Source organism: Camarhynchus parvulus, chromosome 1 (genome assembly GCF_901933205.1).
Source record: "Camarhynchus parvulus chromosome 1, STF_HiC, whole genome shotgun sequence".
Lineage (NCBI taxonomy): Eukaryota > Metazoa > Chordata > Aves > Passeriformes > Thraupidae > Camarhynchus > Camarhynchus parvulus.
Window position 1 is genome coordinate 20,642,480 of NC_044571.1, and position 24,196 is coordinate 20,666,675.

Consider the following 24,196-nt stretch of genomic DNA (forward strand, 5'->3'; position numbering starts at 1 on the left):
GTCACTGCTCATCTGCCAAGTCTGAGCACCACATGAGGCGCATGCTACCTTACTGTAAACAGCACCAATGGACAGAAGCAAATGCATAAAATCCGGATGCCCGATTCTGAAGTCTGGTTCAACTGCAGATTTGTTTTGTAACCTTGATTTACATCTGGAAAGGTGAATTTTATCAGCTTCAGTCAGCCCTAGGTAAGCTGGGCAGCCCTGAGGACTCCTGCCAAGGCTCTGCCCACTCCAGCACTGCTCCTGCCACTGCAAATGTCTGCTCAAGTGTGAATGCAGGGCACAGCCAGCAATGCAGGTGTAAGTTGTATGTAATAATTAAAGAAAAAAACTGAATGATACACAAAGAGATCTACATGCACTAAATTATTTTTCTGTACTTAAGTAGAGAGAAATCCTTTTTTAGAAAAAAAATCGCATGGGTTTTACAATCACTCTTACATTAAATAATGTAGTTTGACCACACAAGTGAGTCAGGCAGTAAATGAAATTCACAGTAAATTCAGAGAGCAATTACTTGTTAAAGTCTGTGTTGTAATTACCTGTTAAAAATGTGTTGAACAGAAACATATTTGTTTTCATGTCCTACACAATTCATCTTGCCTTAAAAGCTTGGAATATAACAAAATCTCATAAGGAGCCACCAGCACCCGTAGAGAAAAACGGTCTTACCCAGAGATATCATCCTTTGCTACCAAGTCAAATGTTTGGTCTTGTACACTCTCTAAGCCATTTTTGTGTTAAGAGAAACACCTGCAGCACTGGAAATTGTAAATAAGACTGTTCTTTGAGCACTGAAACAAAGAGAAAATATTTCAAACTTGTTTCATATTGTCTTAATGATGTGCGTTTTGTAATTCAAAATAATGATAAAAACTACACAGTTTAGGCTGAAGACTGATTCCCTAGGATTACATTTGATTCTCAATTCCAACTCTGCAACCTTGGGAAATACAACTCAATCGTTTTACTTAGATCTCACTGTAAACTGCTTTAGAATAATTCACTTAGGATTCATTGATCTCACCAGTGTTTTGCGTTTATAAGCTGGACAAAACACACAGAAAATATGAAAAAAAATCCCAAAATGATAGAACAAACTTCATCAAACTACACATATCTTCATTTTCAAAGTTCCCTTCAAGACACTTCATCTTCTTAATAAAAAAAAACCAGCCTTGACTTTGAATTCAAGGTTGATTGAATTTTGTCACACTCACAACCTTCCAGATCCTGCTAATTCATATTATTAACTGGCAGATAGCCAGAAGAAGCAGGGGAGGGGAAATCTAATTTGTGCATGTGCTTAGACAACCAAAAATTCCCTTTACAATTGCTTATCTCCATATTCCCTCTGTTCATCTTCCAGAAAAGCAACAAAATAAGAGCAGAAGCACTGCCTTAGTAGATGAGAATGAAGTGCCAAAAGTATAATGCATTTCCCAACAACTGCAGCAACATACATTCTTGCCTTTTTTACCCTCCTTGTTTTCACTGCAGGTATTAGCAGTTATTTTTTAACTGCTGCACAATATGGCAAGTCCCTCTGACAGGGGATGGAAAGCCAAAGCCTCTTTCCCAAAGAACTTCCATTAAAGCTCTTGACTAAGCCCAGTGGAGCTATTAAAGTAAAGGATGAGACTTTATGGCTCTCAAGTGCAGCAGGGGCATGTCAGTGATCCCAGGGTACCCAGAGAGCCTCACTGCTTTCAGCTCTACTGAAGGCACAGTTTACAAGGACAAGGAGGAGGGATGCAGGGGGCCACATGTAAGCACACAAAAAAATGGGTTCATCTACTTTCTAAGCTCACTCTTTCTTATGACACATCCCATAATTATTTTTGCCTTTTCTCATTTCTTTGTCATGCTTTTAAAACCTCATTATTTCTCCTTAGTTTTGGGATATTCAGAATCAATGTTATCTTTACAGTGGAGTAGCTGAAAATTTGCAGTTTTCTATTTCCAAGACACAGCTGACTAAACTTGGCAACATTTACAGTATCTGCTGAAATGAACACCTGACTTGCTGTACCCCAAATAGCATTAATTAGATAAGTGACAGTAAAATAAAAGAAAAAAAAAGAGAAAAAAAAGGAAAAGGTATGATGATCACTGCCATCATACTTTTGATAGCAGTCACTTTTTACTACTACCATGAAAGAGTGAATGGTAAAATCTGGAAATATCTGTAGCACTAAAAACACACAAAAATTCATACTCAATTTTTACAGGTAATGTAGGCAATAGAAGATCTGGAGCTAAAAGCAGGATATGAAATAAAAGAATCATTTAGGATGGAAAAGACCTTTAGGATCATGAAGTCCAAGTGTACAATAATGGCAATCATGTGCCTTGTACTTTGTTCCTTGCTGAAACCCCTGTGGAGCTTGACAGCCAGAAGCTGGGAGCCTGGAGTGTCCCAGCTGTCACCAGAGTGCAGGTGACCCCAGGGGGCTGCAGGACATTTATGGAATGGCAGAACTCCACTGTGGGGAACTCAGCCATGGCTGGGCAGATTCAATACAGCACTGTGGCCTCACTAGCCAGGTTTTGCACTTCTTGCTGTATGGCCTGCAAAGCCTTTTGAACAAATGGTATTACAGACTTGGGATTTTATATTGCTCTTCATTGTATTACTGCCATAGCCAGTGGGAATAAAATTGACTTCAGGAAACCAAAGGTCAACCTGCTGCAGTTTTTTTTTTCTTGCACATTACTCCTAATAAGAAGGTGTGTCAAACTGAAATTAACTCTAATTTGCAGGGACAGTGCTTCCATACCCCTTTTTGCAGCGTTGTTGCCATAGATATAAACAGTTGTATCTGACCAAAACTTACTCAACCATTTGTCTGTTTCACAGGGAAGGTGAGTTAGATCCGTCTTTTATCAGCATGGACTATGATTAATAGTCAAAAATGCAGCAAATACTCCCTTGTTACCATGTGCGCTAGCACCAGTATTTGGGGGAGACACTCATATATATGAAAGATATTTTGGCTGGAAGCTATGCTGCTATTTTCCAAAATCTGTATGCAAATTCAAAGCTGTAATTTAGCCTTTAATGTGATCAAATACCCTTGAAACATGAGAGGAGTAAGTTTGTGTCAATAGGCTCAACATTCAATTTGAATCTTTCCAAAGATAGTTCACCATTAAGCACAGCACACAGAAAACCATCTTGCAATTGCTCTCCCTCCTCCCAATTCTTTATGTATTCAGAAACACTTCAACTGTCCTGCCAGCTCCAAGAGGTAAGCAATTTCACTTGGAAAAAAGAGGCACCCTGTCAATCCCTTCCCAAGACCCAGGCTTCTGCGAAATCCAGTTCTATCGGTACCATGTACAGTAAGCAACCATGTCTTGCTTTAAGTCTTGACCTCATCCTTATACCTCTGTTTCAGCTTGGAGGGCCTAATTTAAGTAGTGATTTACTAATTAAATGAAAAAGCATTAAAAATATCTGCAAAAAAAAAAATCAGGAATGAAGTGAAGTAGTCACTTTCAATTGCCTAATTTCTGTAGCTGGCAGATCAAAGGTATTCCAGATGGCACAGAACCAACAGCACAATTCAAACCTGAGGATGGATTATTGACAGTTGAATATCACTGACTAGTAAACCAAAACTAAAAATGACACCTTTTCAAATGTGCAGGGAAAGAAAGCGTTTCATAAGAATTCTCCTAATAGCCCAGCTCTTTTCTGTTTCCAGGTCTGTTTAGTTAGTATCCACTGTACTGGTCTGGTGTAATACACATGGGGATGGGGAACACAGTATTGACTGGTTTTATTCCAATAGTGGGCTGAAAAGCCTGTTAATTATGTAGAGATTACCATCCACAGGAAATGACTGTTGTTCTCAAGTGTTTAATTACTATGGGGAAAAAAGTAACAGTGCTTTTAAAGCAACGCCCCAACAACTTCTAATATATTGTCTATTACCCATAAGGAAGTGAGGTAATTCTAAGGGCAGAATGTTAATTTTTATCTGATATATTAGTTAATATGAATGAAAAAAATTATTATTTTCACTGAATATGAAAATAGGAATTATTTTAATTCATAATGAAAATGAAAAGCTATTCTGCATTGTTCAAAACCAAACTAAGAGTGGCTAAATTAATAGAACTGTTCAGATGACAAGGCACAGTGTATGAGGCTGTTTTATGCCTAGTTTTTCGGCTCAGACAATACAAACAACAAGAGCAGGAAAACGTGCTCAGAGATGTATGAATTTATCTGGTTTATCAGCTCAGTTCTAGTTTAAAGCAGTTTAAATGAGCTTTGATAAGGCAATGGGAGCAGATCCAGTGGTGCTGGTGATTTGATTAGCTCCCTGCTAACCATCTCGGGCAGATTTAATTTGGAACACAGAGATCACGTCTGACTGTGGTAAACAGCTCTGCACTTGCCCTCCCAGGTGACACCTTCACAGGAGACTGAGAGCTGCTGGGTCTGCAAGGGTTTTAGGAAAATCACCCATTCTAAGCTTCTGGTGTCTTCTCAAGAGAAAATAAAAGTTCAGTAAAGAGAATGATGCAAGTTTCCAGAAGACTAAGAAATCCCACAGTGAATAAAACCTGCTGTGTAAACTCTCTCCAGAGTCACTGAAAAGCTTTATTACAATTATCTAAACAAGCCCTGGGGCTCACTTTAGTAGTTAACTCGAGCAACTGGGACAAAGCCACAGCAAAAACCATACACCTGAAAGATTTCATCAACAAATCCACTCCAAGAGCAACAGACTTGCCACAGTACCAGAAATTTTATTTGCTCCATCCCTGTAAAAACAAAGCCACTCCTACTTTGCCTTCTCTTTCAAAGGAACATACAATTTTTCTGCTCATAGCAACAATGGTTTAAATCAATACAAACGCAATCTCATTTGTCTCCAATATTCTTGTGTCAAAATATTAGGAACACAAAACTTAATGATGCAGACCACTACCTATCAATGAGTTCTTAATGCTCCCTCTCCTGTAAAATCCTAACCCAAACCAGACTTAAGAGTCCAGAGAAAACATGTGCCAAGAGGCTGGACTCCCAACAAAGCTGACATACTCTTTATCCGAGCTGCTGTATGCGAGGCAAGAGCATGCACTGATTACAGGACAGACAACCAAAGCAAGAGGAGAGCTCTGAGAGACAAGGGATCATGAAAGCTTTGGGGAAGGATTGAAATAATATCCACAAGATAATGGAAACTCTGTGTAAGGAGATTTTGCAAATTCCCAAAACACAGTTTTGATGAAAAAAATAATATAATATAAAGAAAGATGGTTAATTTATAAGGAAAAAAATTAGGAAGAACAGCTGACAAATTTATGTTTATATAAAACTGGTAATAGGCAGTAACAGCAGGCTTCCCTCCTCCTCTTTCACTTAACTTCCCTGGCCCAAGTGCATCCACTGATTTCATTCCTCAGAGCACAATTTTCACATTGATGGCACCACAAATAGCTTTGCTTCCTTACTTTTGCTGCCCTGGCCTAGGGTTATTAATTAAAAAACTGATAAGGCATTTGTTATTTTTCTGTTTTTAATGATCTTTGCATCATTTTAAACATGTGCTTAATGGGGAGAATTTTCACTCTTTGAGCTTGCAAAGACTGTATATATGAAAAGACTTCCAAAACATGATCTAATTAGGTTAAATTCAAAAGATTTGGGCTTACTCTTAAGCAGATAATTTACAGACTTATCAGTTTCTAGAGAGAAATCAAATGCATGCATACATTACAAGGAAAAGCAGCTTCTCCAGTTTACTACTAAACAACGATTTATCAACTCAAATTGTTTAAAACAATCATCCAGCTATGATTAATAGCTTGACATAAACCTGGAGTTCTTTAAAAGAAGGAAATAAACAAAATATTGGAATGAATGAATGAAATAATTTATCTGGAAATGTTAACATTTGAGGCAATGTTTTGTAAAAACATGGCTGGAAAGACCTCATGTCATTCCAGATACTAAGTTTAGACAGTCATATTTTAACACAGCTGAACTTTTGACTTAAAAAGTAAAGAATTTGCAAAAAAAAGGCATGAAACTAGAAGTGCAAAATCAGATTATTGTTCTAAAACCTGATGTAATCTATTTTTAAACATGAGATTAATTTGCATTTGAGGTGAAATTTTGAAGCAAATTATTGAGCCTTAAATGATCATAGATATTTAATATCTCTATTAATGGAATGGAATCACATAAGGAACACGAAGGCACACTGTTGTTTAAGGACATATTTACAATGTTTATTCAAAAATATGTACTTCACCCTTCTTTTGTGCCAGTAAAAGAATTATTATTTTTTACAAAGATGTTCTATTTTTAATACAGGGGAAAAGATTCATCTCAATGTCAACTCCTTGCTACACCTTGACCTGGAACAGTATTTCTAAACTAGCAGTCCAGTCCAGAAATTGCCAATAACTACCACAGTAGGAATATTTTTTCATACAGACTGCTGTTTTCCTAATATTATCAACTGCACTTAATGGGACATATTCTAAACACACATTTTGAGATAAACGTCCGAAAACATAAGGTTTCCAAGATGCATTTTGCAGTTCCAAAGGCAGAATTGGTTACCAAAGGCAAAATTGCACTATGAAGCTGTAAAATGTGACTGCAAATAAATGTCATGTTTTGCATACTATATATTTTTCATAATTGCCTATCTAGACATAAGTATTACTAATCTAGTGACATACCAAGTATGTATTAAATTAAAATATTAAAGACATTTGATATATAGTGTAAATAGTTCAGCATAAAAGTCAAAGCACCATTTGAAGGCCAGTGACCTAAAAGGAAGTTTTAATTGTTTTGGCTTTTTCTAGCATCTCACATGAAGCTAACCTCAGGTTCTGCTTGGCACTTTATAATTCAATGAAGAGAGAAAATGCCTAGCCAGAGCCCTGGACTCACTTCAATCAGTAAGAAAGATGCCAGTGGCCTCAAACCAGCTATTACTGAAAAGGATGAGCACACAGTACAAACTGTTCAAAGCAGGGTACCATTGCCATTATGTTTACAAAGAGTTCTCTGAGTCAGACTGGCATTCTTTTGTGTAGCAGAGCAACAAAAATATCTTATACTTTTAAAAGTATAAGGTATATAGTAATAGAAAAGTATATATACTTTTATATATATTTATAAACAGATATATACTTTTAAAATTAGTTTTACAATGTTGAATGTAATCTTTCTTTAAACATGCAAACTAAAAAAAAAATTCTATCGATTACAGGGGGAATAAGTAGGGACTAGAGAGAAATTATTCTACATTTCCTTGATCAGAGATATACAATCATGCTATAGATGAAGGCAGCTATGATTGATTATTCTGTTTATTAGGACTGCAAGCTGGTTAGATAAAAGGGAAAATTAATTTGTGCATGCATCAGTTGAACTGATCTTATTTAAACTGATTTAGGTTGACGATAAACACAATTCATGTTACAGACATTTGGGATGCTTGCTAAATCACACTGTAGCTCACAGAGCAACCAATAAAAAATGTTAACCATTTCAGATATAACACAAATCACAAATCCTCCTTGTTCTGTTACAACAGAGATGTTTGGGAGAGTGCCTTCCCTGTTCCCCCAATATTCTCTGAGTAGGTGCTCAATCTCCATATTAACCCAATCTCCAGAACCATTTATTGGAAGATCCAGCACTATAGAACCCTGCCTAGCCATCTCACATCTGAAGGTCTGAACATAGCAGAGATTATTCAAAGGCTATGGGCAAGTCAATAAAAGACTATTTTGAGACCTACTGCACAAATGGTGGCACTGGTGTAAAGCCAGGTGTGCTGCAGCTGTTTGCCTCTGCTCCTTACCTGGAGTTCACTGTCCCTGACAGCTGAACCAGAGCTACTGACTGATCTCTCACGGTGTTCTTTAAAGTTAGAACGTCCTGGTAATTTCATTAAGAGCTGGCTGGAATGGACTTTGCACTAAAACAGTCAGGGGACTTGAGTGCTCTGCTTTTGCAGCTCAGGTGTGGGCTCTGTGATACCTTAAATCACCTCAGCTTTTTCTGTGGTGATCACTCACTCTCCAAATATGCCATTACAACAACTTTACTAATCACTGTATTCACATTTCTGAAAAAAATCAAGCTTGGACCAAGGTCCTTGATTACAAAGTCAAGTGTGAACCTGTGACCTCAGTGAATAAGCAACACAGTATCAGTGATGACCATGTTAGCAAATCCATTTTGATTAATTACACCAGAAGTATCTCCAGTTTACACAAAGAACTACACTTAACTTTCACCACTACATTAATTAAACTTTTGAGAAAAAATAATAATTTTATTTTTCTTCATTTACAGCATTTAGTGTGACCACAAGACAGGAAAATACCAGCTGAAAATGTTCACAAGCTGCTTGAAGATGGAATTTCTTCTGAAATTAACTGATGTTAATCTGTATATTGGGCACAAATTTTTAGCATGTACTATTTATATAAGAGTATGTTTATCCATCAATTATATTAATCTTCCATTAAATCAAAGCAGTTCAGATAGGAACAAGGTCATACAAAAATGTAAATGGAAATACAGATCCCGTACATCCCCAGGGCTTAATTAACAACTTATTGAAAAAACAATTATATTACCTGTTCTGTTTCCATATGGAATGGCTGCATGAGACATTCAAATTATTCAGGAGCATGTTTGACTAGACTGCCAGCAGTAATTCCATTTCTACACCATGATGTGGTAAAATAATTCAGTTTAAAATAAAAGGTTTGTTTGAATCAACCTTTAAAAAGCAGAAAATCCTATTTGTCTTCAGAGGAAAACCGTCCTAGCTGTGTTTGGGAAGCAGCTGATTTACTGCTCTCACACAGTCCCTCATCAGAGGCAGGTTGCAGAAGGCATCGTGTGTCCAGAGCGTGCTACACACTCAGAGTGTGCCCAGTGCCTGCACACTCACTGTGTGCCCAGTGTCTGCACACTGTGTGTGTGCCCAGTGCCTGCCCAGTGTGTGCCCAGTGTCTGCACACTCACTGTGTGCCCAGTGTCTGCACACTGTGTGTGTGCCCAGTGCCTACACACTGTGTGTGCCCAGTGTCTGCACACTGTGTGTGTGCCCAGTGCCTACACAGTGTGTGCCCAGTGCCTGCACAGTCTGTGCCCAGTGCTGCACACTCTGAGTGTGCCCAGTGTCTGCACACTGTGTGTGTGCCCAGTGCCTACACAGTGTGTGCCCAGTGCCTGCACACTCAGAGTGTGCCCAGTGCCTACACAGCGTGTGTGCAGTGCCTGCACACTCAGTGTGTGCCCAGTGCCTACACAGTGTGTGCCCAGTGCCTGCACACTCAGTGTGTGCCCAGTGCCTACACAGTGTGCAGTGCCCAGTGCCTGCACACTCAGTGTGTGCCCAGTGCCTGCACAGTGTGTGTGTGCCCAGTGCCTACACAGCGTGTGTGCAGTGTCTGCACACTCAGTGTGTGCCCAGTGCCTGTCCAAAGAAACAAACCCCTGAGCTTCCCAGGAGTGCTGCAGCCTGAGCTGAATTCACTGACCTGGGTGTATTTCTACAGCTCTGCCCAGACAAGCTAAGCAGACTTTGGTGGATGAAAATGCATTGCTGACCTGTGTGAAGTCTTTGCCGGGCAAACTCAGAGGAGCAGTTTTGGGTAAGGCACAGCTCCACTCCCCCTCCTTGTGGCACGGTGGTTGCTCATGGAGGTAGGAACCTTTCACTGCAGCTGGCACTCCAGCTGAACTAAATATATACTTAATGACTACAACAAAATCTGCCTTTTCCCACTTTGCATATCTCTTATTAGCACTTTCAAGTGACTGGCACAGTGAATGTGGTAGCATTATGTGCTCTACAAATCAAATAGGAGAGTATGGGATTATCACAGTTCAGTCCTACAAGATCTCAGCTAGGCCTTAAATAATCACCAGCTTAGTTTAAAAATCAAAGGATAAGGCATTTTGCCACCTCAGTTTGCAATACGCGCATCCTCTTTACTATCATTGAAAACCTGCCTTAAAACCTTAGCTGTTTTAAAGACAGAAGATTAAAAAAAAAGCAGCACAATAACTTTATTCCACCAGCAGTAGTTTAAAATTGTACTGTGTAAGAGAAAGGCTCAAAGCAAATATTTCAGAAGTTAGCCATGACTGGAATAGTAATTTCATCTCTCTACCACAATGTAAAATACATGGGGCCATGTTCTAGCTACATATACATTTTTTCTGACTTAGTTGACAGCCCAAAAAGTACTAATTAATATTTCATTAATAAAATCAGAGTTCAGTTAACCATGACTCACCAAGTAGCAAGAGAAATACCAGGGAATACACAAATAAAACTCTACTTCAGCCATGAAACTGCTGCAAATTTAAAGAATGTTCATGTTCTTTTAAATATGCATATTTAAAAAATATTATTCCAACAGTTAACTATTTTTCAGTGAACAGTTATGATGCCATTTGACTTTTAAGAATAACCACTCAATGAATAGTTCATGTGCACACCCTCAGGTGCAATATTATTTGATGGCAGCACTTGAGGAACAATGTTAGAAAACAAAATCAATACAGAGCTTATTAATTAAACCTCAGAATTATAAAGGATTTTGTTTAAAAGCAGCTTGATTTTCTAGTCCATAAATCTAACTGACCAATAAAATTATTTAGTGGGATCAGGTGCCAACAGTAACTTCAGTTAACATACAGAAAGTCCCTGTACCCTATGCCATATAACTTATGAAGCTCTAAATAAATTGAAAAAAAATCATTAAAAATTAGCAACTGTAAAAAAATTATAAAAGTTGTGTACAGAACAGTATGCATGGGAGCATTATGGTACTTTTCTGAATCATGCATTTGCAAGCAAACTTTTTGTTTATAGTTTCTCTTAATTTCTTTGTATAAAATGCAGTGTTCTTCTTATGCAAAAAGAAGATACATATTTCCTCAAAATAAAATATGTCAATGCTAACTTATGGATAATGGAACATTCTTCTCAATCATACCAAATGAATGCTTCTGAAAAAATACTGCTCTGGAAACTTGTGAACATTTTTTAATATTAATCTGTGCCTCTGCACTTCTACCAACAGTCACAACTTGCACTAACACATTTCATTTGTGATATTCCTAAACTGCACTTATTTCAAGCTCTTTGAACAACAGAAATCTGTTGATATGCTGATACATTTGAAGTACCTTCCACTACTTCTTATCTATTTCATTCTTAAATTCAAAGTAACTAATTCATACAAGAAACATAAAACTAGGAAAAGATGACCCGTTTCTTCCTAGGCATCATGTGCATACACCTACTTTTCCTACTTTTTCAAACTGAGCTTCCCCAACCTTTCATTTTTTGACATCTAATTTCACCTCATCTCTTTGCTTCATTTTGCTTTTCACAAGGTTTTCTAGTCAAAATACTGTCATTCCCGTAACATATCCCAGATGATCTTGACAAAGCTGACCTCTTACCACTGTCACACCTATCACACCAACAACAGTTAAGGACAGTTATCATTCTGACTGCTGGGGACATCCCCATTAAGAGCCATACAAAGGTATAGAAGATGGTACTCTACATTATTAGCACCATTATTCCTCAAAGTTACTGATAATTCAGGATGTCAAGGTTTTGAATTGCTAGCAGACCCCAGAAGGATGTATTCTTGCAATCTGAGATAAAGCAAACTACCAAAGTGTATCAGAGAACTGGATGATCTGCTTAAGTATGTGTTTGTGAAACACAAAAAGAACTGTGAATCTCAGAGAAGTAAGTAGAAATGCCATGCAGTCAGTAGTAACTCATCAGGCACTCCCAAATTTAATTGCTAGAATAGATATTAAATGCACAGGCCCAGAGTGTAATTACAATTTTGGTATTTGAAACAGTTTAGTTAATAGCAAGCATGGAAGTTCATTAGCCTAGTAAACTAGGGAAAAAAATTGCACTTGGGAGAAAGTACAAGGGTAAAAATGTGCAGAGCTCTCACTTCCCCACTACCACCAGGGACCAAAGGTAATGATTAAATAGCCCAAAAAAGGCAACCTGTGGCAAAAAAAATCATACTCCCATTCTGGGTTAAGGATGTAATTAGCTTGAAATACAGATTATACTTGAAAACCCAATGAAATTAATTCAAATGGAAAAATCAGGCTAACTTAAACAGCACAAGACCTCCAACTTGGGATTCATGTTTTAAAGGAATACAAACATGCTACACAAAAAACCCCAAACAAGCAACATATACTTTCTTCTAAGTAGAACAAAAGCAATTTAGGGATAAGGAGGCTGTTAGTAACCAAAACAAATGTTAAAAGACAACTTTAAATTAGTACACTGCAATAGTTTGTGCCTTAAGAGTCTTCAAAATGTTTGTGAGAGGATCATTTCAATGATGATAATTTTCAATGCATTTTGGAGCACCAGAGAAATTCAGTAAGACTGCTAGCATTTTCTGCCAATGGTTGAGGATGGTAAGCAGTATGATCTCAGTAATTACAGAGCTCTATGCCATTACTAATCTCAGACAAAATAACCACTGAACTTCCAAAGGATAAATTCACTGGAAAATTATGCGAACAAAACTGACACTAGTCAACAACATTTTATAGAAATTTGCTAAATATAATAGAGAATTTTATTTAATAATCTAGTAAAGTTACAAACTCTGGTCAGCAGACGTTATTCCATAAATGAAACACACAGACTTTTGAACAGCATTTACCTTACAGTTACACAAAACTCAGAGTAAGAAATTATTATCAGAATCATCAGATGTGATTAAGATATAAATATGAAAAAGTAGCTGTTACCAGGAAATAATAATTGAAAAAGTGCTCTACATTCCTCTAACAAAATAATCCAGTACTTACTCAACACTATTTAAGGGTAACATCAATTATTCAGAAGTAAATACTGTTGATGGCAATAATGGCACAGAAATTGTCAAACTGGTCAGTAAATGTAGCAAATTGTTATCCAGAATAATATGGATTTCTTTGTATGATGTGCACAGTGTATTACAGCCAAGTGGACTTATGTAGGAAGCAAGAAACAATGCAGGTAATACCCAGAAAACAGTGTATTTTGTAAGCCACAGACTTACAAAATACATACAATCTTAATGGCACAGAAACAACTCAATACAAATGACAGTGAAGCCTGACAACAAAAGGGAGTAATCAACTTCCCACACATCTAAGTGCATAAGACCAGAGATACTACCCTAGTCCACAACATTAGCAGTACTGGAGAAGTGAATATAGCTATATAGTATCTGCACTGTTTTCCCAAAATGGCAAACATCTTGTTCTTTCTCCATTAGTCACAAAAAAAGAGGAAGAATTCTGTACCTCCTTAAGATGTTAACCAGAACACCCCACATGCTGCCATTAGCACAGAAACTCACGTGGAAAGAGCACAGCAGCAATTTGAAAATGCTGCAGAGAACCAATGAATGTTACGCGAACAAGAAGCTGTCTCTCTAGGAGAATAGGATTGCTCAGGCCACAAGTTACAGCTTGGGCAGTACTGATGGTGGAGTAGGTACAGTGGCAAGACAGATTCTTACTGTTGATGTGTTTTGGGGTTATTTCCTACCACAACAATTATTTAAGACCAAAGACACTTAAAGAAGTGTACAGTACTTCTTTGTTTTGCTTCTTCAATCTGTATCTTAAAAACCAACCCTGAATAAATGCAGACTTTTTGTCAAATGCATCTGCTCAAGAGAGGAGGACTGTCACAGCCTTAAGTGACAACACAGGTAGGAGTCCACCATCACCTATGTGCACAGGGCCTGACTGCCTGGGTGACTTCCCCAAAGAAAAACCTGACAGGAGAGGAGTGGCACACCACAGGTGAGCTCTTATTTGGTGATTCCTTTTGGCTTACCTGGTCGTGAGACCCTTGAGCTGCTGAATGCTGCTCCTCGCAGGCTGCTGTCCAGAGTCTGGGGGTTTGAGTTACCATGGAGATCACCACATCTGACACATGAGGGGGCTGCAACGAGACAGAGGCACCCATCAAACCAGTGTCCTTTAAACCAGTGTCCATCAAACCAGCGCCCATCACTTCAGCAAAGCACAAGCACTTGACTCCCTTTGCTTTTGGCATTCACCAACATCCAAGCTCCCAGATTAGGAGCTTTAGCTAAACTGTAAGGCGAAAAAACCCAACACCCATCACCAAAAGAATTAGAAAGGTGAGGGCAATCCCCAGTGACACACAGTATTTGAGCACTTTGCAGAGCTGCACTTTTTCAGGAGCTTGGAAGGATCCGAATAGACCATGAGCTTGACTCAACAATTTTCAGCCTCTCTGGCCAAGTATAACAACAGCAAGCAATCCACCCAGAGCCACTGCCGAGCACAGGAATGGAACAGCAGTGCACTGCCTCACAACAGTGGGACACACAAAAGTGCTCCCTCAGAGAGCCTCCAGTGGGAAACTGATGGAGCATCACCTCTGGGCAAGAAATAAATAGGCAAAAGAAGCCACCTTCAAGAATATTATTGGGGCAAGACCGAAGGCAAGCATTTATGAAAATCAAACATGAAAGACAGCCTGGCATTCATCTGCAATAATAAACCTATCTGCAGACTTTTCCAAGCCTGCCAACAAGCATGATGAATAAAACCTGATTTCTTATTGCCTTGCCATTCGAGCACCATGTATATTGACTAGTTTCTTATTCTTCTGTTTCAAGCCTTAAGTCTTATGCTCAATTTTTGTCTACATAATTTAATAATTAAACACTGTAAAGTGAAATGAGATAGCCATTGGAGACTTTTAAAATTAATTATCCTCTTCCACACAAATGTCTGACAGCTTTGAAAACTATTATCCTGGTTTTGTCTGGGATGGAGCTCATTTTCTTCCCAGCAGCTGGTACAGTGCTGTATTTCAGACTCAGTATGACAGTAATGTTAGTAACAGTGATGTTGTAGCTGTAGGTGAGCAGTGCTCACACTGAGTCAGGGATTTTCAGTTCCCCATGCTCTGCCAGTGAGCAGGTGCACAAGAAGCTGGCGGGAGCGCAGCTGGGACAGCTGTGACAATGGTGACAATCCATGCCATAAAATGTCACAGCCAGTGTATGAACTGGGGGGAGCTGGCTGCGAGGGGCTGCTCACTGCAGCCATCAGCAGGCAGTGAGCAATTGTACTGCGCACCACTTGTCTTTTTGGGGCTTTATTTCTCTCTCTTGGTTTGTTATCTACCTTTAAGTCATTCTTATCTTTATTAATATTATAATTAGTATTAGATTTTACTTATTAATTACTTATTTCCATTATTAAACCCATCTTATCTCAACACATGGGTTTTACTTTTTTTCTCCCCATCCCAAAGGGGTGAATAGGGGGATGGAGCGAGTGGCTGTGTGGTACTTAGTTACCAGCTAAAGTTAAACCACAACAACTATACATTAAGTATCATTTCATGATATAATCAATTTAATGTATAACATATTTGAACACATCATCAGGGAAAGCTTTCATAAATTCAGTTCTAATTCTCAGTCTGCAGCACTACAACATGTTCTCGTTTACTTCATTGTGACATAAATACACCATCTAACCAAATACAACTACTCACTTCAGAAAGAGTTACATCTATCCTAATCGGAGGTGAATGACTACACAAGGGACAACACTTGCCTACTGAAGCATCCCAAACTATTTGCAATACATCAGCTGGACAGCCACAGTTTTTCTGAGTTAGTCTACTGAATGCATATAAATCTTCATCTATGTGGCTACATATCTAATCACCTAATCCTCAGATGGCATTCTGAGTTGACTGTTCTCATCTCTCCATCTCATCTTTTTTTTTTCTTTTCAATTATAGAATCATTGACTGACAGGGGTTTGAAGAGACTTAAAGATTATCTCGTTCTAACCCTCCTGCCATGGGCAGAGACACCTCCCACTAGACCAGGGTGCTCAAAGCCCCATCCAACCTGGCCTTGAGCACCGCCAGGGTTGCAGCATCCACAACTTGTCTCCCATCTCATTTTTCCTGTGAAGCATGTTATGTTTATGCCAAATACAATATACTCAGGAAGCATAACTGTGTGCAAATATAAAATTTGAAAATCCAAGCAACAATTAGAGGATTTCCCAAGTCTTATGGGAAATTTTTTAAGAGTATTATTATACTAAAATTATCTCTATTCAATACCCCTGCATTATGCTATGCAACAGTAACTAAGACACACTGATGCTGCTCTCATGTCAAATACCAGGGAAATAACTGGCTCATCTGGAATAAAGGCTTCTGCAAGGAGTTTAAAGGACACTGTAGAATACCAGATACTCCTACTGTAGCATTGTGGATGAATCAGGGTTATTGAAGAAATTCTATTAATGCTTTCTGACATAATTCCACTCATAAACTGGTTGGGTCGTGTTTTCATTTGCTCTGTTTACAAATCTTATGAACTGGATCACGGGTGGTTTCTATCAGCGACAGGATCACTCAAAGGCTACAGTGCTGGAGCAGTGCAGGCAGCACTGGTAACACAGGCTGCAAGAGCCAATCACATCCTTTGGTAAGGCCAGCTTTGGTTACTTTGCAAGACAACTTTTTGGCAAATACCAGCTCTCTACTGAAAAAGTGAAAAGTAAAGTGAAAGAGACATATTAGAGGCAAAAAGATATGACTATTATAATTTTATTACCTGTGAGTATCAGTGAAGCTTAGAAATTACATATATTTCCCTTATGACTGGGTGAGAACATACATATATTGATGACTGCAGTAATCATATGGTATCATATGGCCCTACCCACAACATTTTACTCAACAACAAGAGTTTCTTCAAATCAAATTTCATACAGAAGTAATTACTAATATGAGATTTGAAATAAACAGTAGGCAAAGACAAAAATGTTCCTTTAAACATTCATTTGTAATAATAGCATTACAACCTATAATTACTTACAGTAGAACAAGGTCCTCACAATTTACAAAGAAATTGAAAAACAATCCATCACCAGAGATCACAGAATACAGCTGCAAAAGTGATTAGAACAGGGCACGAAGTACTTTAATATGAAGTATCTGGAGAGTTCCACTGGTATAGTTTATAACAAAAAAGGAAAAAAAAGACAGATGACCTAATTACAGCACCTAATATTTTCATTGGGAGAATACACTAAGCACCAACTGGCTTGTTAATCTAGCAAATCGTTTGCAGAAAACAAATCAGCATCTGGAAGTTGGCAAGAAATTCAAATGAGAAATAAAGCACATGCTTTCCATCACCTGTGACTAACCATTAGTTCAACTATCCAAAGGAGAATGCAGAGATTCTCCACAGGTTGATGCCAAGCTTTAGTGGAACTTTCCCAGAGGATGAATTTTTGTGAAAACACAGGACATCCTGCAGCCATACAAAAGTTACTCTGTTTCATACAGATAGACCAAGTCTGCAATACAGAGAAAGGGAGATGAGGTGCTGTAGCCATCCCTTCCTGCTCATAAATTAAATATATTATTGTAGAAGAGGTTAATAGTAAGTTTGTTAGTTAAAGGAGTGAGAAGAAGTTGAGAAGTAAGAAGTTGATAAAAAGGGTTTTTTTAAAGTTGTAACTAAAAAGATTTAAAGAAGTGAAAAATTAAAAAAAAAGAAAACTTTACAACTAAAAAAGTATTTAAAAAAAATAGTTAAAATCACTGTAAGTTTTCACCAATAGTGTTATATTAATTTATTATAACCAATAGTTAAAATAAAAAAAACATGGACAATTAAAAAGTGTATAAAAAGTCAACCATATTCAATAATAAAAAGTTGCCACCTGAAACTGCTTGTAGTCTCTGCTTTGTGTCGTGACTGCCTCGACAACAACATATTATGATGAAAACCAATTGTCTGGTTTGTTAACTAAAGCACTGGGTGCTGATGAGCCCTGTGCATGCTGAGCTGCTGGTGCCAGCAAATACTTGGTGCATACATGTGCACACAAACACACACAGTGAGAGAGGGAGTGTGTGTTCAAGCCACGTGGAGTCACACAACTACTGCCATCCTTCCAGAGACAGGTGGACTAAATTCGGCTGGAATAATACTCTGACTTCTAATTTAGGAAGCTTACTGTGCCCCCCATGAGCTGAAAGGACTCAGTCACAGCAGAGTGGCAGCAGGAGCTCTCTTCACAAGGGTCACTTGGGGCATCAGTCAGATGGCTGAAGGCAGGCAATACAAATGATGCTCACTGAATCTGTGCAGGGAGCAATAAACACAGTGCTTCACATTATTAACTACTTGCCAGTCCTGTCCCTGTGGACAGTAAGCTTTCTGGGCAGAAAAACCTTATAGTGGGGTATTTCAGTGGGTTAGCCAAGCAGCTCCCCACCTCAGCAAACATCCAGGAGCTGCTGTGGCCTCAGAGCAGTTTGCTCACAGCTCCCTGCCTGCAACAGCAGCTTCACTCTGGGCACACAGGTAACATGGGCTTCTTGCAAAGGGACAAAGGGAGAAGAAAAGGAAATAAAACTAAGTTATGGCCTAAAGGCTACACTGGTGTCACAGTGAACAAGCTTAAAAATTTCACCCCTTTAGCAAAAGATAGGAAAGTTATTGGATGTCTTAATTTAGCTAGCATTGGTGCTGTTGCTAATCTATGCCTTGGGCTGCTAAGTGTCAAGAAATGTAATCATGTTTAAATATCAACCAGAAATAAAAGTTAAAAAAATTCTTTCCTTTTTCACTAATTGTACATCTGGTACACAAGGTTTGAATTTGGATTTGCACTATGTTTGAAAACACATTAGTCAACCTATGCAAACACTTTCATTGATCTTCTTATCTCAGCTCCTCCACTGGACACAACCTGAAGCAAATCCATGGAAAACCCTGGCACCACCTCCCATGTGGGCAGCTGATGAATGAAGTAAGTCACCAACCCCCCTGTGACTGTCCCCAGTGCCAGCTCAGTTTAAAGAGAAGCACTGAGGCCTCTCCTGCCCTGGCCAGGGCAGAGCACCAGCCCCGTGCCAGGGACAAACTGCACAGCACCATTTGCACTGAGGAGCCCGTGAAGGATGTTCCTTAAAGGAGGGCTGAATTTGGTGCTGCCCTTAGTGGGCCACAGACCAAACAGTGCATTTATGCTCTGCTTCACATGTATATTTCCTTTTGCAGGCACCTGAGAGACTTTAAGAAACTGAAACTGGGGGCCAAATTTATAGGAGGCACTTGAAATTACTGGCTGGGCAGGTGGCTGGGGTAAGGGCACCTAAATGGTACAGCAGTTTTACTCTTGATTTAAACTTGGAATAAAGAGTCAGATCATTTTGGAAGATGTTCTAGTGAATTCTACTCAATCCCCCTAAATACATTTAGCTGCTTAATATCTTCCCAATCTGGTTTCTATTTAAGTACTATTTCTGCATAGTTTCAGATAAATAATTTCATTTCTTTTTACTAAACAATACAGAGGAGGAGAAACCAAACCACTGCCATTACTATCCTGTTTCAGCATATTGCTCTTAACTCTTTCATAATGAAAAAAAAACATTAACTGGGTAACTAATTTATTATCCCACTCCCTTCTGGCCTTTAAAGGCACAGGAAAGTTTAAATGCTAAACAGGCCATCTTCAAAAGACACTGAATTACAAAAGCAGGCATTGCATTATATCTCTGGGAAAGAAATGCAGGATACCTAGTGCACAGTATTTTGCTTTCTTTCAAATTGATAAACAGCTTATATATTTTCAAACTACCCCTGGTGGAGTATACTATATTATACTATATGGAAGTATACCATGACTATATAGAAGATTATAAGAGGACATCAATAATTATGTAACCCTTCTGCAAAAAATACACCAAAATGCATTTTCTAAAACAATTTCTCAAAAGTGTACAAGTCAGTAAAGAGAACATTTCAACATTTGCCAAACTCCTGGTGATGTGCTGGGGTTTTAGTTTCTTTATGGATTAAGATAATCACAGCAGAATAACCACAGCAGTGGCTCCCATGGGGCATGACCAGCAATCAGTGTGCACAAGGATTGTGGATAACACTGCAGACACACAGAGCAGAAAGCAGGAACCATCATTTTCAGCACAACACAACACAATGTGCTGGGCTGCTCTATCATGTTTCCAACAACTACCTAGGCACTGAACTGCAATCTCTGTTCAGAAAAACCCACACAATCTCTGAATATTAATGAATTTGCCCTTAGGTCTTATAGAGTAAATAAACACCAGTTTATGTCTTGCTATGATATAAGATTCCTGCTGTAGACACTTATGTATCTATTATTGCCCCACAGCTGCTTCCTCTAAAGGAAGCTATGAGAGATTTTTTTTATTTTAAATATACCATAGAGAAATGGCCAGATTTGATGAAGTAAAGTCTAGAGTCAGTTAAAAACCTGAAAATCAACGTTGAAATAAATATTCTTTATATTACGAGTGCAAAAAGCTTCCCCATGGTAGTATCTAAGCCAAAGCAACAAAAATACCCTCAGAAATAACCCACATCTTGCCACAAAAACTTAAAATACTTAAGCCTTGAAAGCCTTTCCTCAGGTGCAACTCACAGAGCCCAGGCTGCCCCTTTGAAGCAAGTCTCTCAAGGGAAAACAAAACAGCAGGTGGAAACTCTTCTCATGTTTCATCTTAACTAACTCTGTCAAAGCTAGTGGACATCATGAAATTAAGAATTTCAGAAGCACTGTCTCGTTAACTTGGCTATATTATGCTACCCCTTTTACACAGGTCCCTCCCAAGACAAATTAACTCTTAGCAGCCCAAGCAGTGACTCAATCCAACCAGTCTTGGAGCCAGACTGGAATTGACAGCAACAATTCTCAAAATCATTTACCACTGTCAGCACTTAGCTTGCCCAGACACTTTGACAGCTTCAGCTTTTTTCTGCTTCAGCTGTGTATTTGAGTGTAGAAGATATCCTCTATCCTATGTAATAGTTTCACAGGAGATACATGAGTTATCTACCATTATTTAATAGCCCAGAACTTTCAGTGATAATAATGGATTTATGAAAAGCTTAACTGCCAGCAACCAAACCCAGAACCAAGACTGGAAATACTTACTACTGTAAGTGGACTTTTTGCAGTATGTGGACAGATTCATGGGTGCTGTGGCTGACAACACAGCAATTCTGATACTCTTTTTATCAGAAAGATGTCAGTATCAAACAGCACAAGATTTATTTTAGCAACCCTCAGGCAAACCAAATGTCATTTTTCTAATTAATAAGTCCAGATTTCAAAAAAACCAAACCCTCAAACTTCTCTCTTGACAGTAACTCATGAGATTTCTGCTGAACTTTTTAAACATGAAACAAACCCCACTGTCTAGGACTGTTGTGATGAAACATAAAGAAAGGAGTTTAATTATTAATTTTGTGATAGTGCAGGCAGGTGGGAAAGAATTATCCCTTTCAGAAGCATTGAACTGTAATACTGTCATTTGCCTATTTAGTTCTACCTCAGGCAAAAGCACACAGGAAGAAATAAGAAAGAAGAAATGCACCTCCGCTGCGCTGCCCTAGCAGTCACCATTACCAGATTTAAAAGTGAGTGCAAGCTTAAAAAGAAACCCACACAATTTTGATTAATTCATGTAACTTTTGCCCTGAGTAGATCCGTCAGCCCAACCTAAGGAATGACCTTTGAAGTCTTTGGTCCCCAGCTGCACAAATGCTGCACTGCTTTCAGCATGCACACCTTGGAGGTGCCCAACTGCAGAGCACTGCAGTGAAAGGATTTGCTGTTGCCCATGTCTGAATGACCCAAAGCCTGCAGAGTTTTCCCAAAGTGCATCAGTAACATAAATTGCAGCCCATGGCAAAGACAGAGCCAGTACAATTCTCCTAAACAAGGTTTAATATGTGTAGCCAATATAATCAGTTTTGTTTCGGGTTAGCTGCAGTTTCCAAGAGATTTGGAAGGTGAGATACCATGGGCACCATGGTAATACAATCTTGATGTTGCAGAGGCATCAATAAACACTGCAAGGTCAGGCTTTAGGAGAAATTTCTGCAATCAGCTCTGGAGGAGCAGAGATGGCAGGCACTGTGGACATGTGGCACAGTGTTAGAGGAGCAGCTTGTCCCTAAAAGACCTTCTGAAACTTCATCTTGGGTGGAACCTCAGCTACACATCACTGTAACAAGATGTATATATATGACAATTAATATATTTAAGTCACATTTTCCTCCTTACATTATAGCAATTGTATGAAATGCTCTAGGCTAGAAGTTCCTGAATCAGGAAATGGATCAGAAGCAAACTAAAATGCCTTTCTAGTTATTGATTCCTGCTCTCTGTTTCATGTCAGTTTCCTAGAATCCATCCAACACAAGCACGAAAGGGTAATGAGTTTCTGAACCCACACTCTAATAGTGCACACTGCATCAAAGCTTTCAGTAATTGCCTGGATGCTGCTTCCCAGCAGTACTAAACAACTTAAATATAATTAGCTGGAAGCCCTATGGGCTTCATTTCCCCACTGGAACACCTCTTACACTAATCCATTTATCAGGCTGACAGATGACTGAATCACTGGCTATGGACCCATTCTACTAATAATACTTCTCAAGCCCACATTCTGGTTTGTGCTTTATCTTGTACATTTTTGCAAAGGAAAAACCAGTGTTAAGAGTGGGGAGAGAAGCAGTCATATGTCTACTAATCTCTTCCTAGTACTGACCAATGTTATTTGTTTGATTAGGCCACTAAGTATAAAATGCTGGAGCTATCAGGCAGAAAATTAAAATTAAATGTATGCATTATGGAACTATACAATGCCAAAAATAATAGGGAAACACAAAAATACTGAAAAGACCTTTGGAAGTTTTCCAGCCATTCTGAAGTTTCAAGAGAAGTTTGCGTAAGAGGACAATTTTCAGCATATCCCCCTGAGGATGGCCTGACTACAGCCGTTGAGCTAAAATTTCTTCATACTACTTACTTCTTGTACATCTTTCTGAACAAGAGGTGACAAAAGACATTTTAAAGCTGTCTAGAGTTATACTGAATACACATGAAATGTACATCATGCTGCCACAAATCTATATACTTTGTAAGCTGCAAGAGAATTCCCATAAAAGTACAAAAATTATTTATTTAATTTCTTGGGCAGGATTTTCTAATGTTGCAATGAAATCTGTTTTAGCCCCGTGACTTAATTCCAGACAGATTTTAATAAGTGGACCTCTGCAGAGGCTGAAATTATAGGGAGCCAAGGTCTTCAAATGTGGAAATGAACTGTAAAAATGCTAAATTCTCATCAAATTATTTTAAATTATTAAAAAATTACTCTAGGAGAGTAATTTTTGTGGGAGAGAAACAAAAAGCAACAAAGCTGGTAATGGCCAATAAGAAAGAAGATTTCAAAAGGTCCCCCTCTTCTAGGATCCATTCTATTGTGGTCAATAATCCACATTCTGGCTTGGAATCACAGGATCCAGCTAGAGTAGCAGCACTGTTTCATTGTTTATTTCCTCTGGAGGTTCTCATCATGGACACATAGAAAATACTGATGTTGGAAAACAATAAAACAAGAAACTTGTACTTCTTGTACTCCACATAAGCCTAAACAATGTGCTTGTAGTAAAGCCAACAGCCAACATACAAAAATCCTCTTAAAAGTAGTACCACAAGTTAAAATTAACTGTGGACATCAGTCTGAATTCAAAGAGTGAATAGAAAAGCTATAGTTGAACTTTTAACAATGAAATAGATAAGTAAAAATATATTCAGTGATGTGACTGACTTAGCTGGTGAATCAAGCAGCAGCAGCAGGATGAGGTACAGCCAGCAGCACCAACCTCAGAGCAAGGCCAAAAAGGACAGCAGCTACTTGGACATTACTTGATTTTCAAAAATGCAATCACAGGTCTTTACACCACCTGCTAAAGTACTAAGCAGGTTATTAAATACTGAGCTGCTTGAGATTTCTTCATGCGAACCCCAGAGCAGAAATCTCAGTTTCACATGAACTCTCCACCCACTCCTTCCCTCCGGCCTGAAACTGGAAAACTCATCCCAGAGATGCTGACACTTGCACACCAGCAGTCAACCTGCCTTTCACTCAAAGACAGCCTCTTCCTTCCCAGCCTCATCCTCTCTGTTTAGTGTATTTGTGTATTTTCTACTCCCACAGAGGGCAGACAGTATCCTGAGCAAGGGCTGCCC

The 24,196-nt window shown here is 38.6% G+C and overlaps 1 protein-coding gene across 1 annotated transcript in view; it reads right to left on the reverse strand.

Annotated features, from left to right (window-relative positions):
- Window positions 1–24,196, reverse strand: part of TBL1X (transducin beta like 1 X-linked) — a 193,928-nt gene that overhangs the window by 74,740 nt on the left and 94,992 nt on the right. Inside the window, 1 exon segment of the mRNA XM_030944983.1 lies at window positions 13,911–14,018. The gene's annotated coding sequence lies outside the window, so the exon portion shown is untranslated.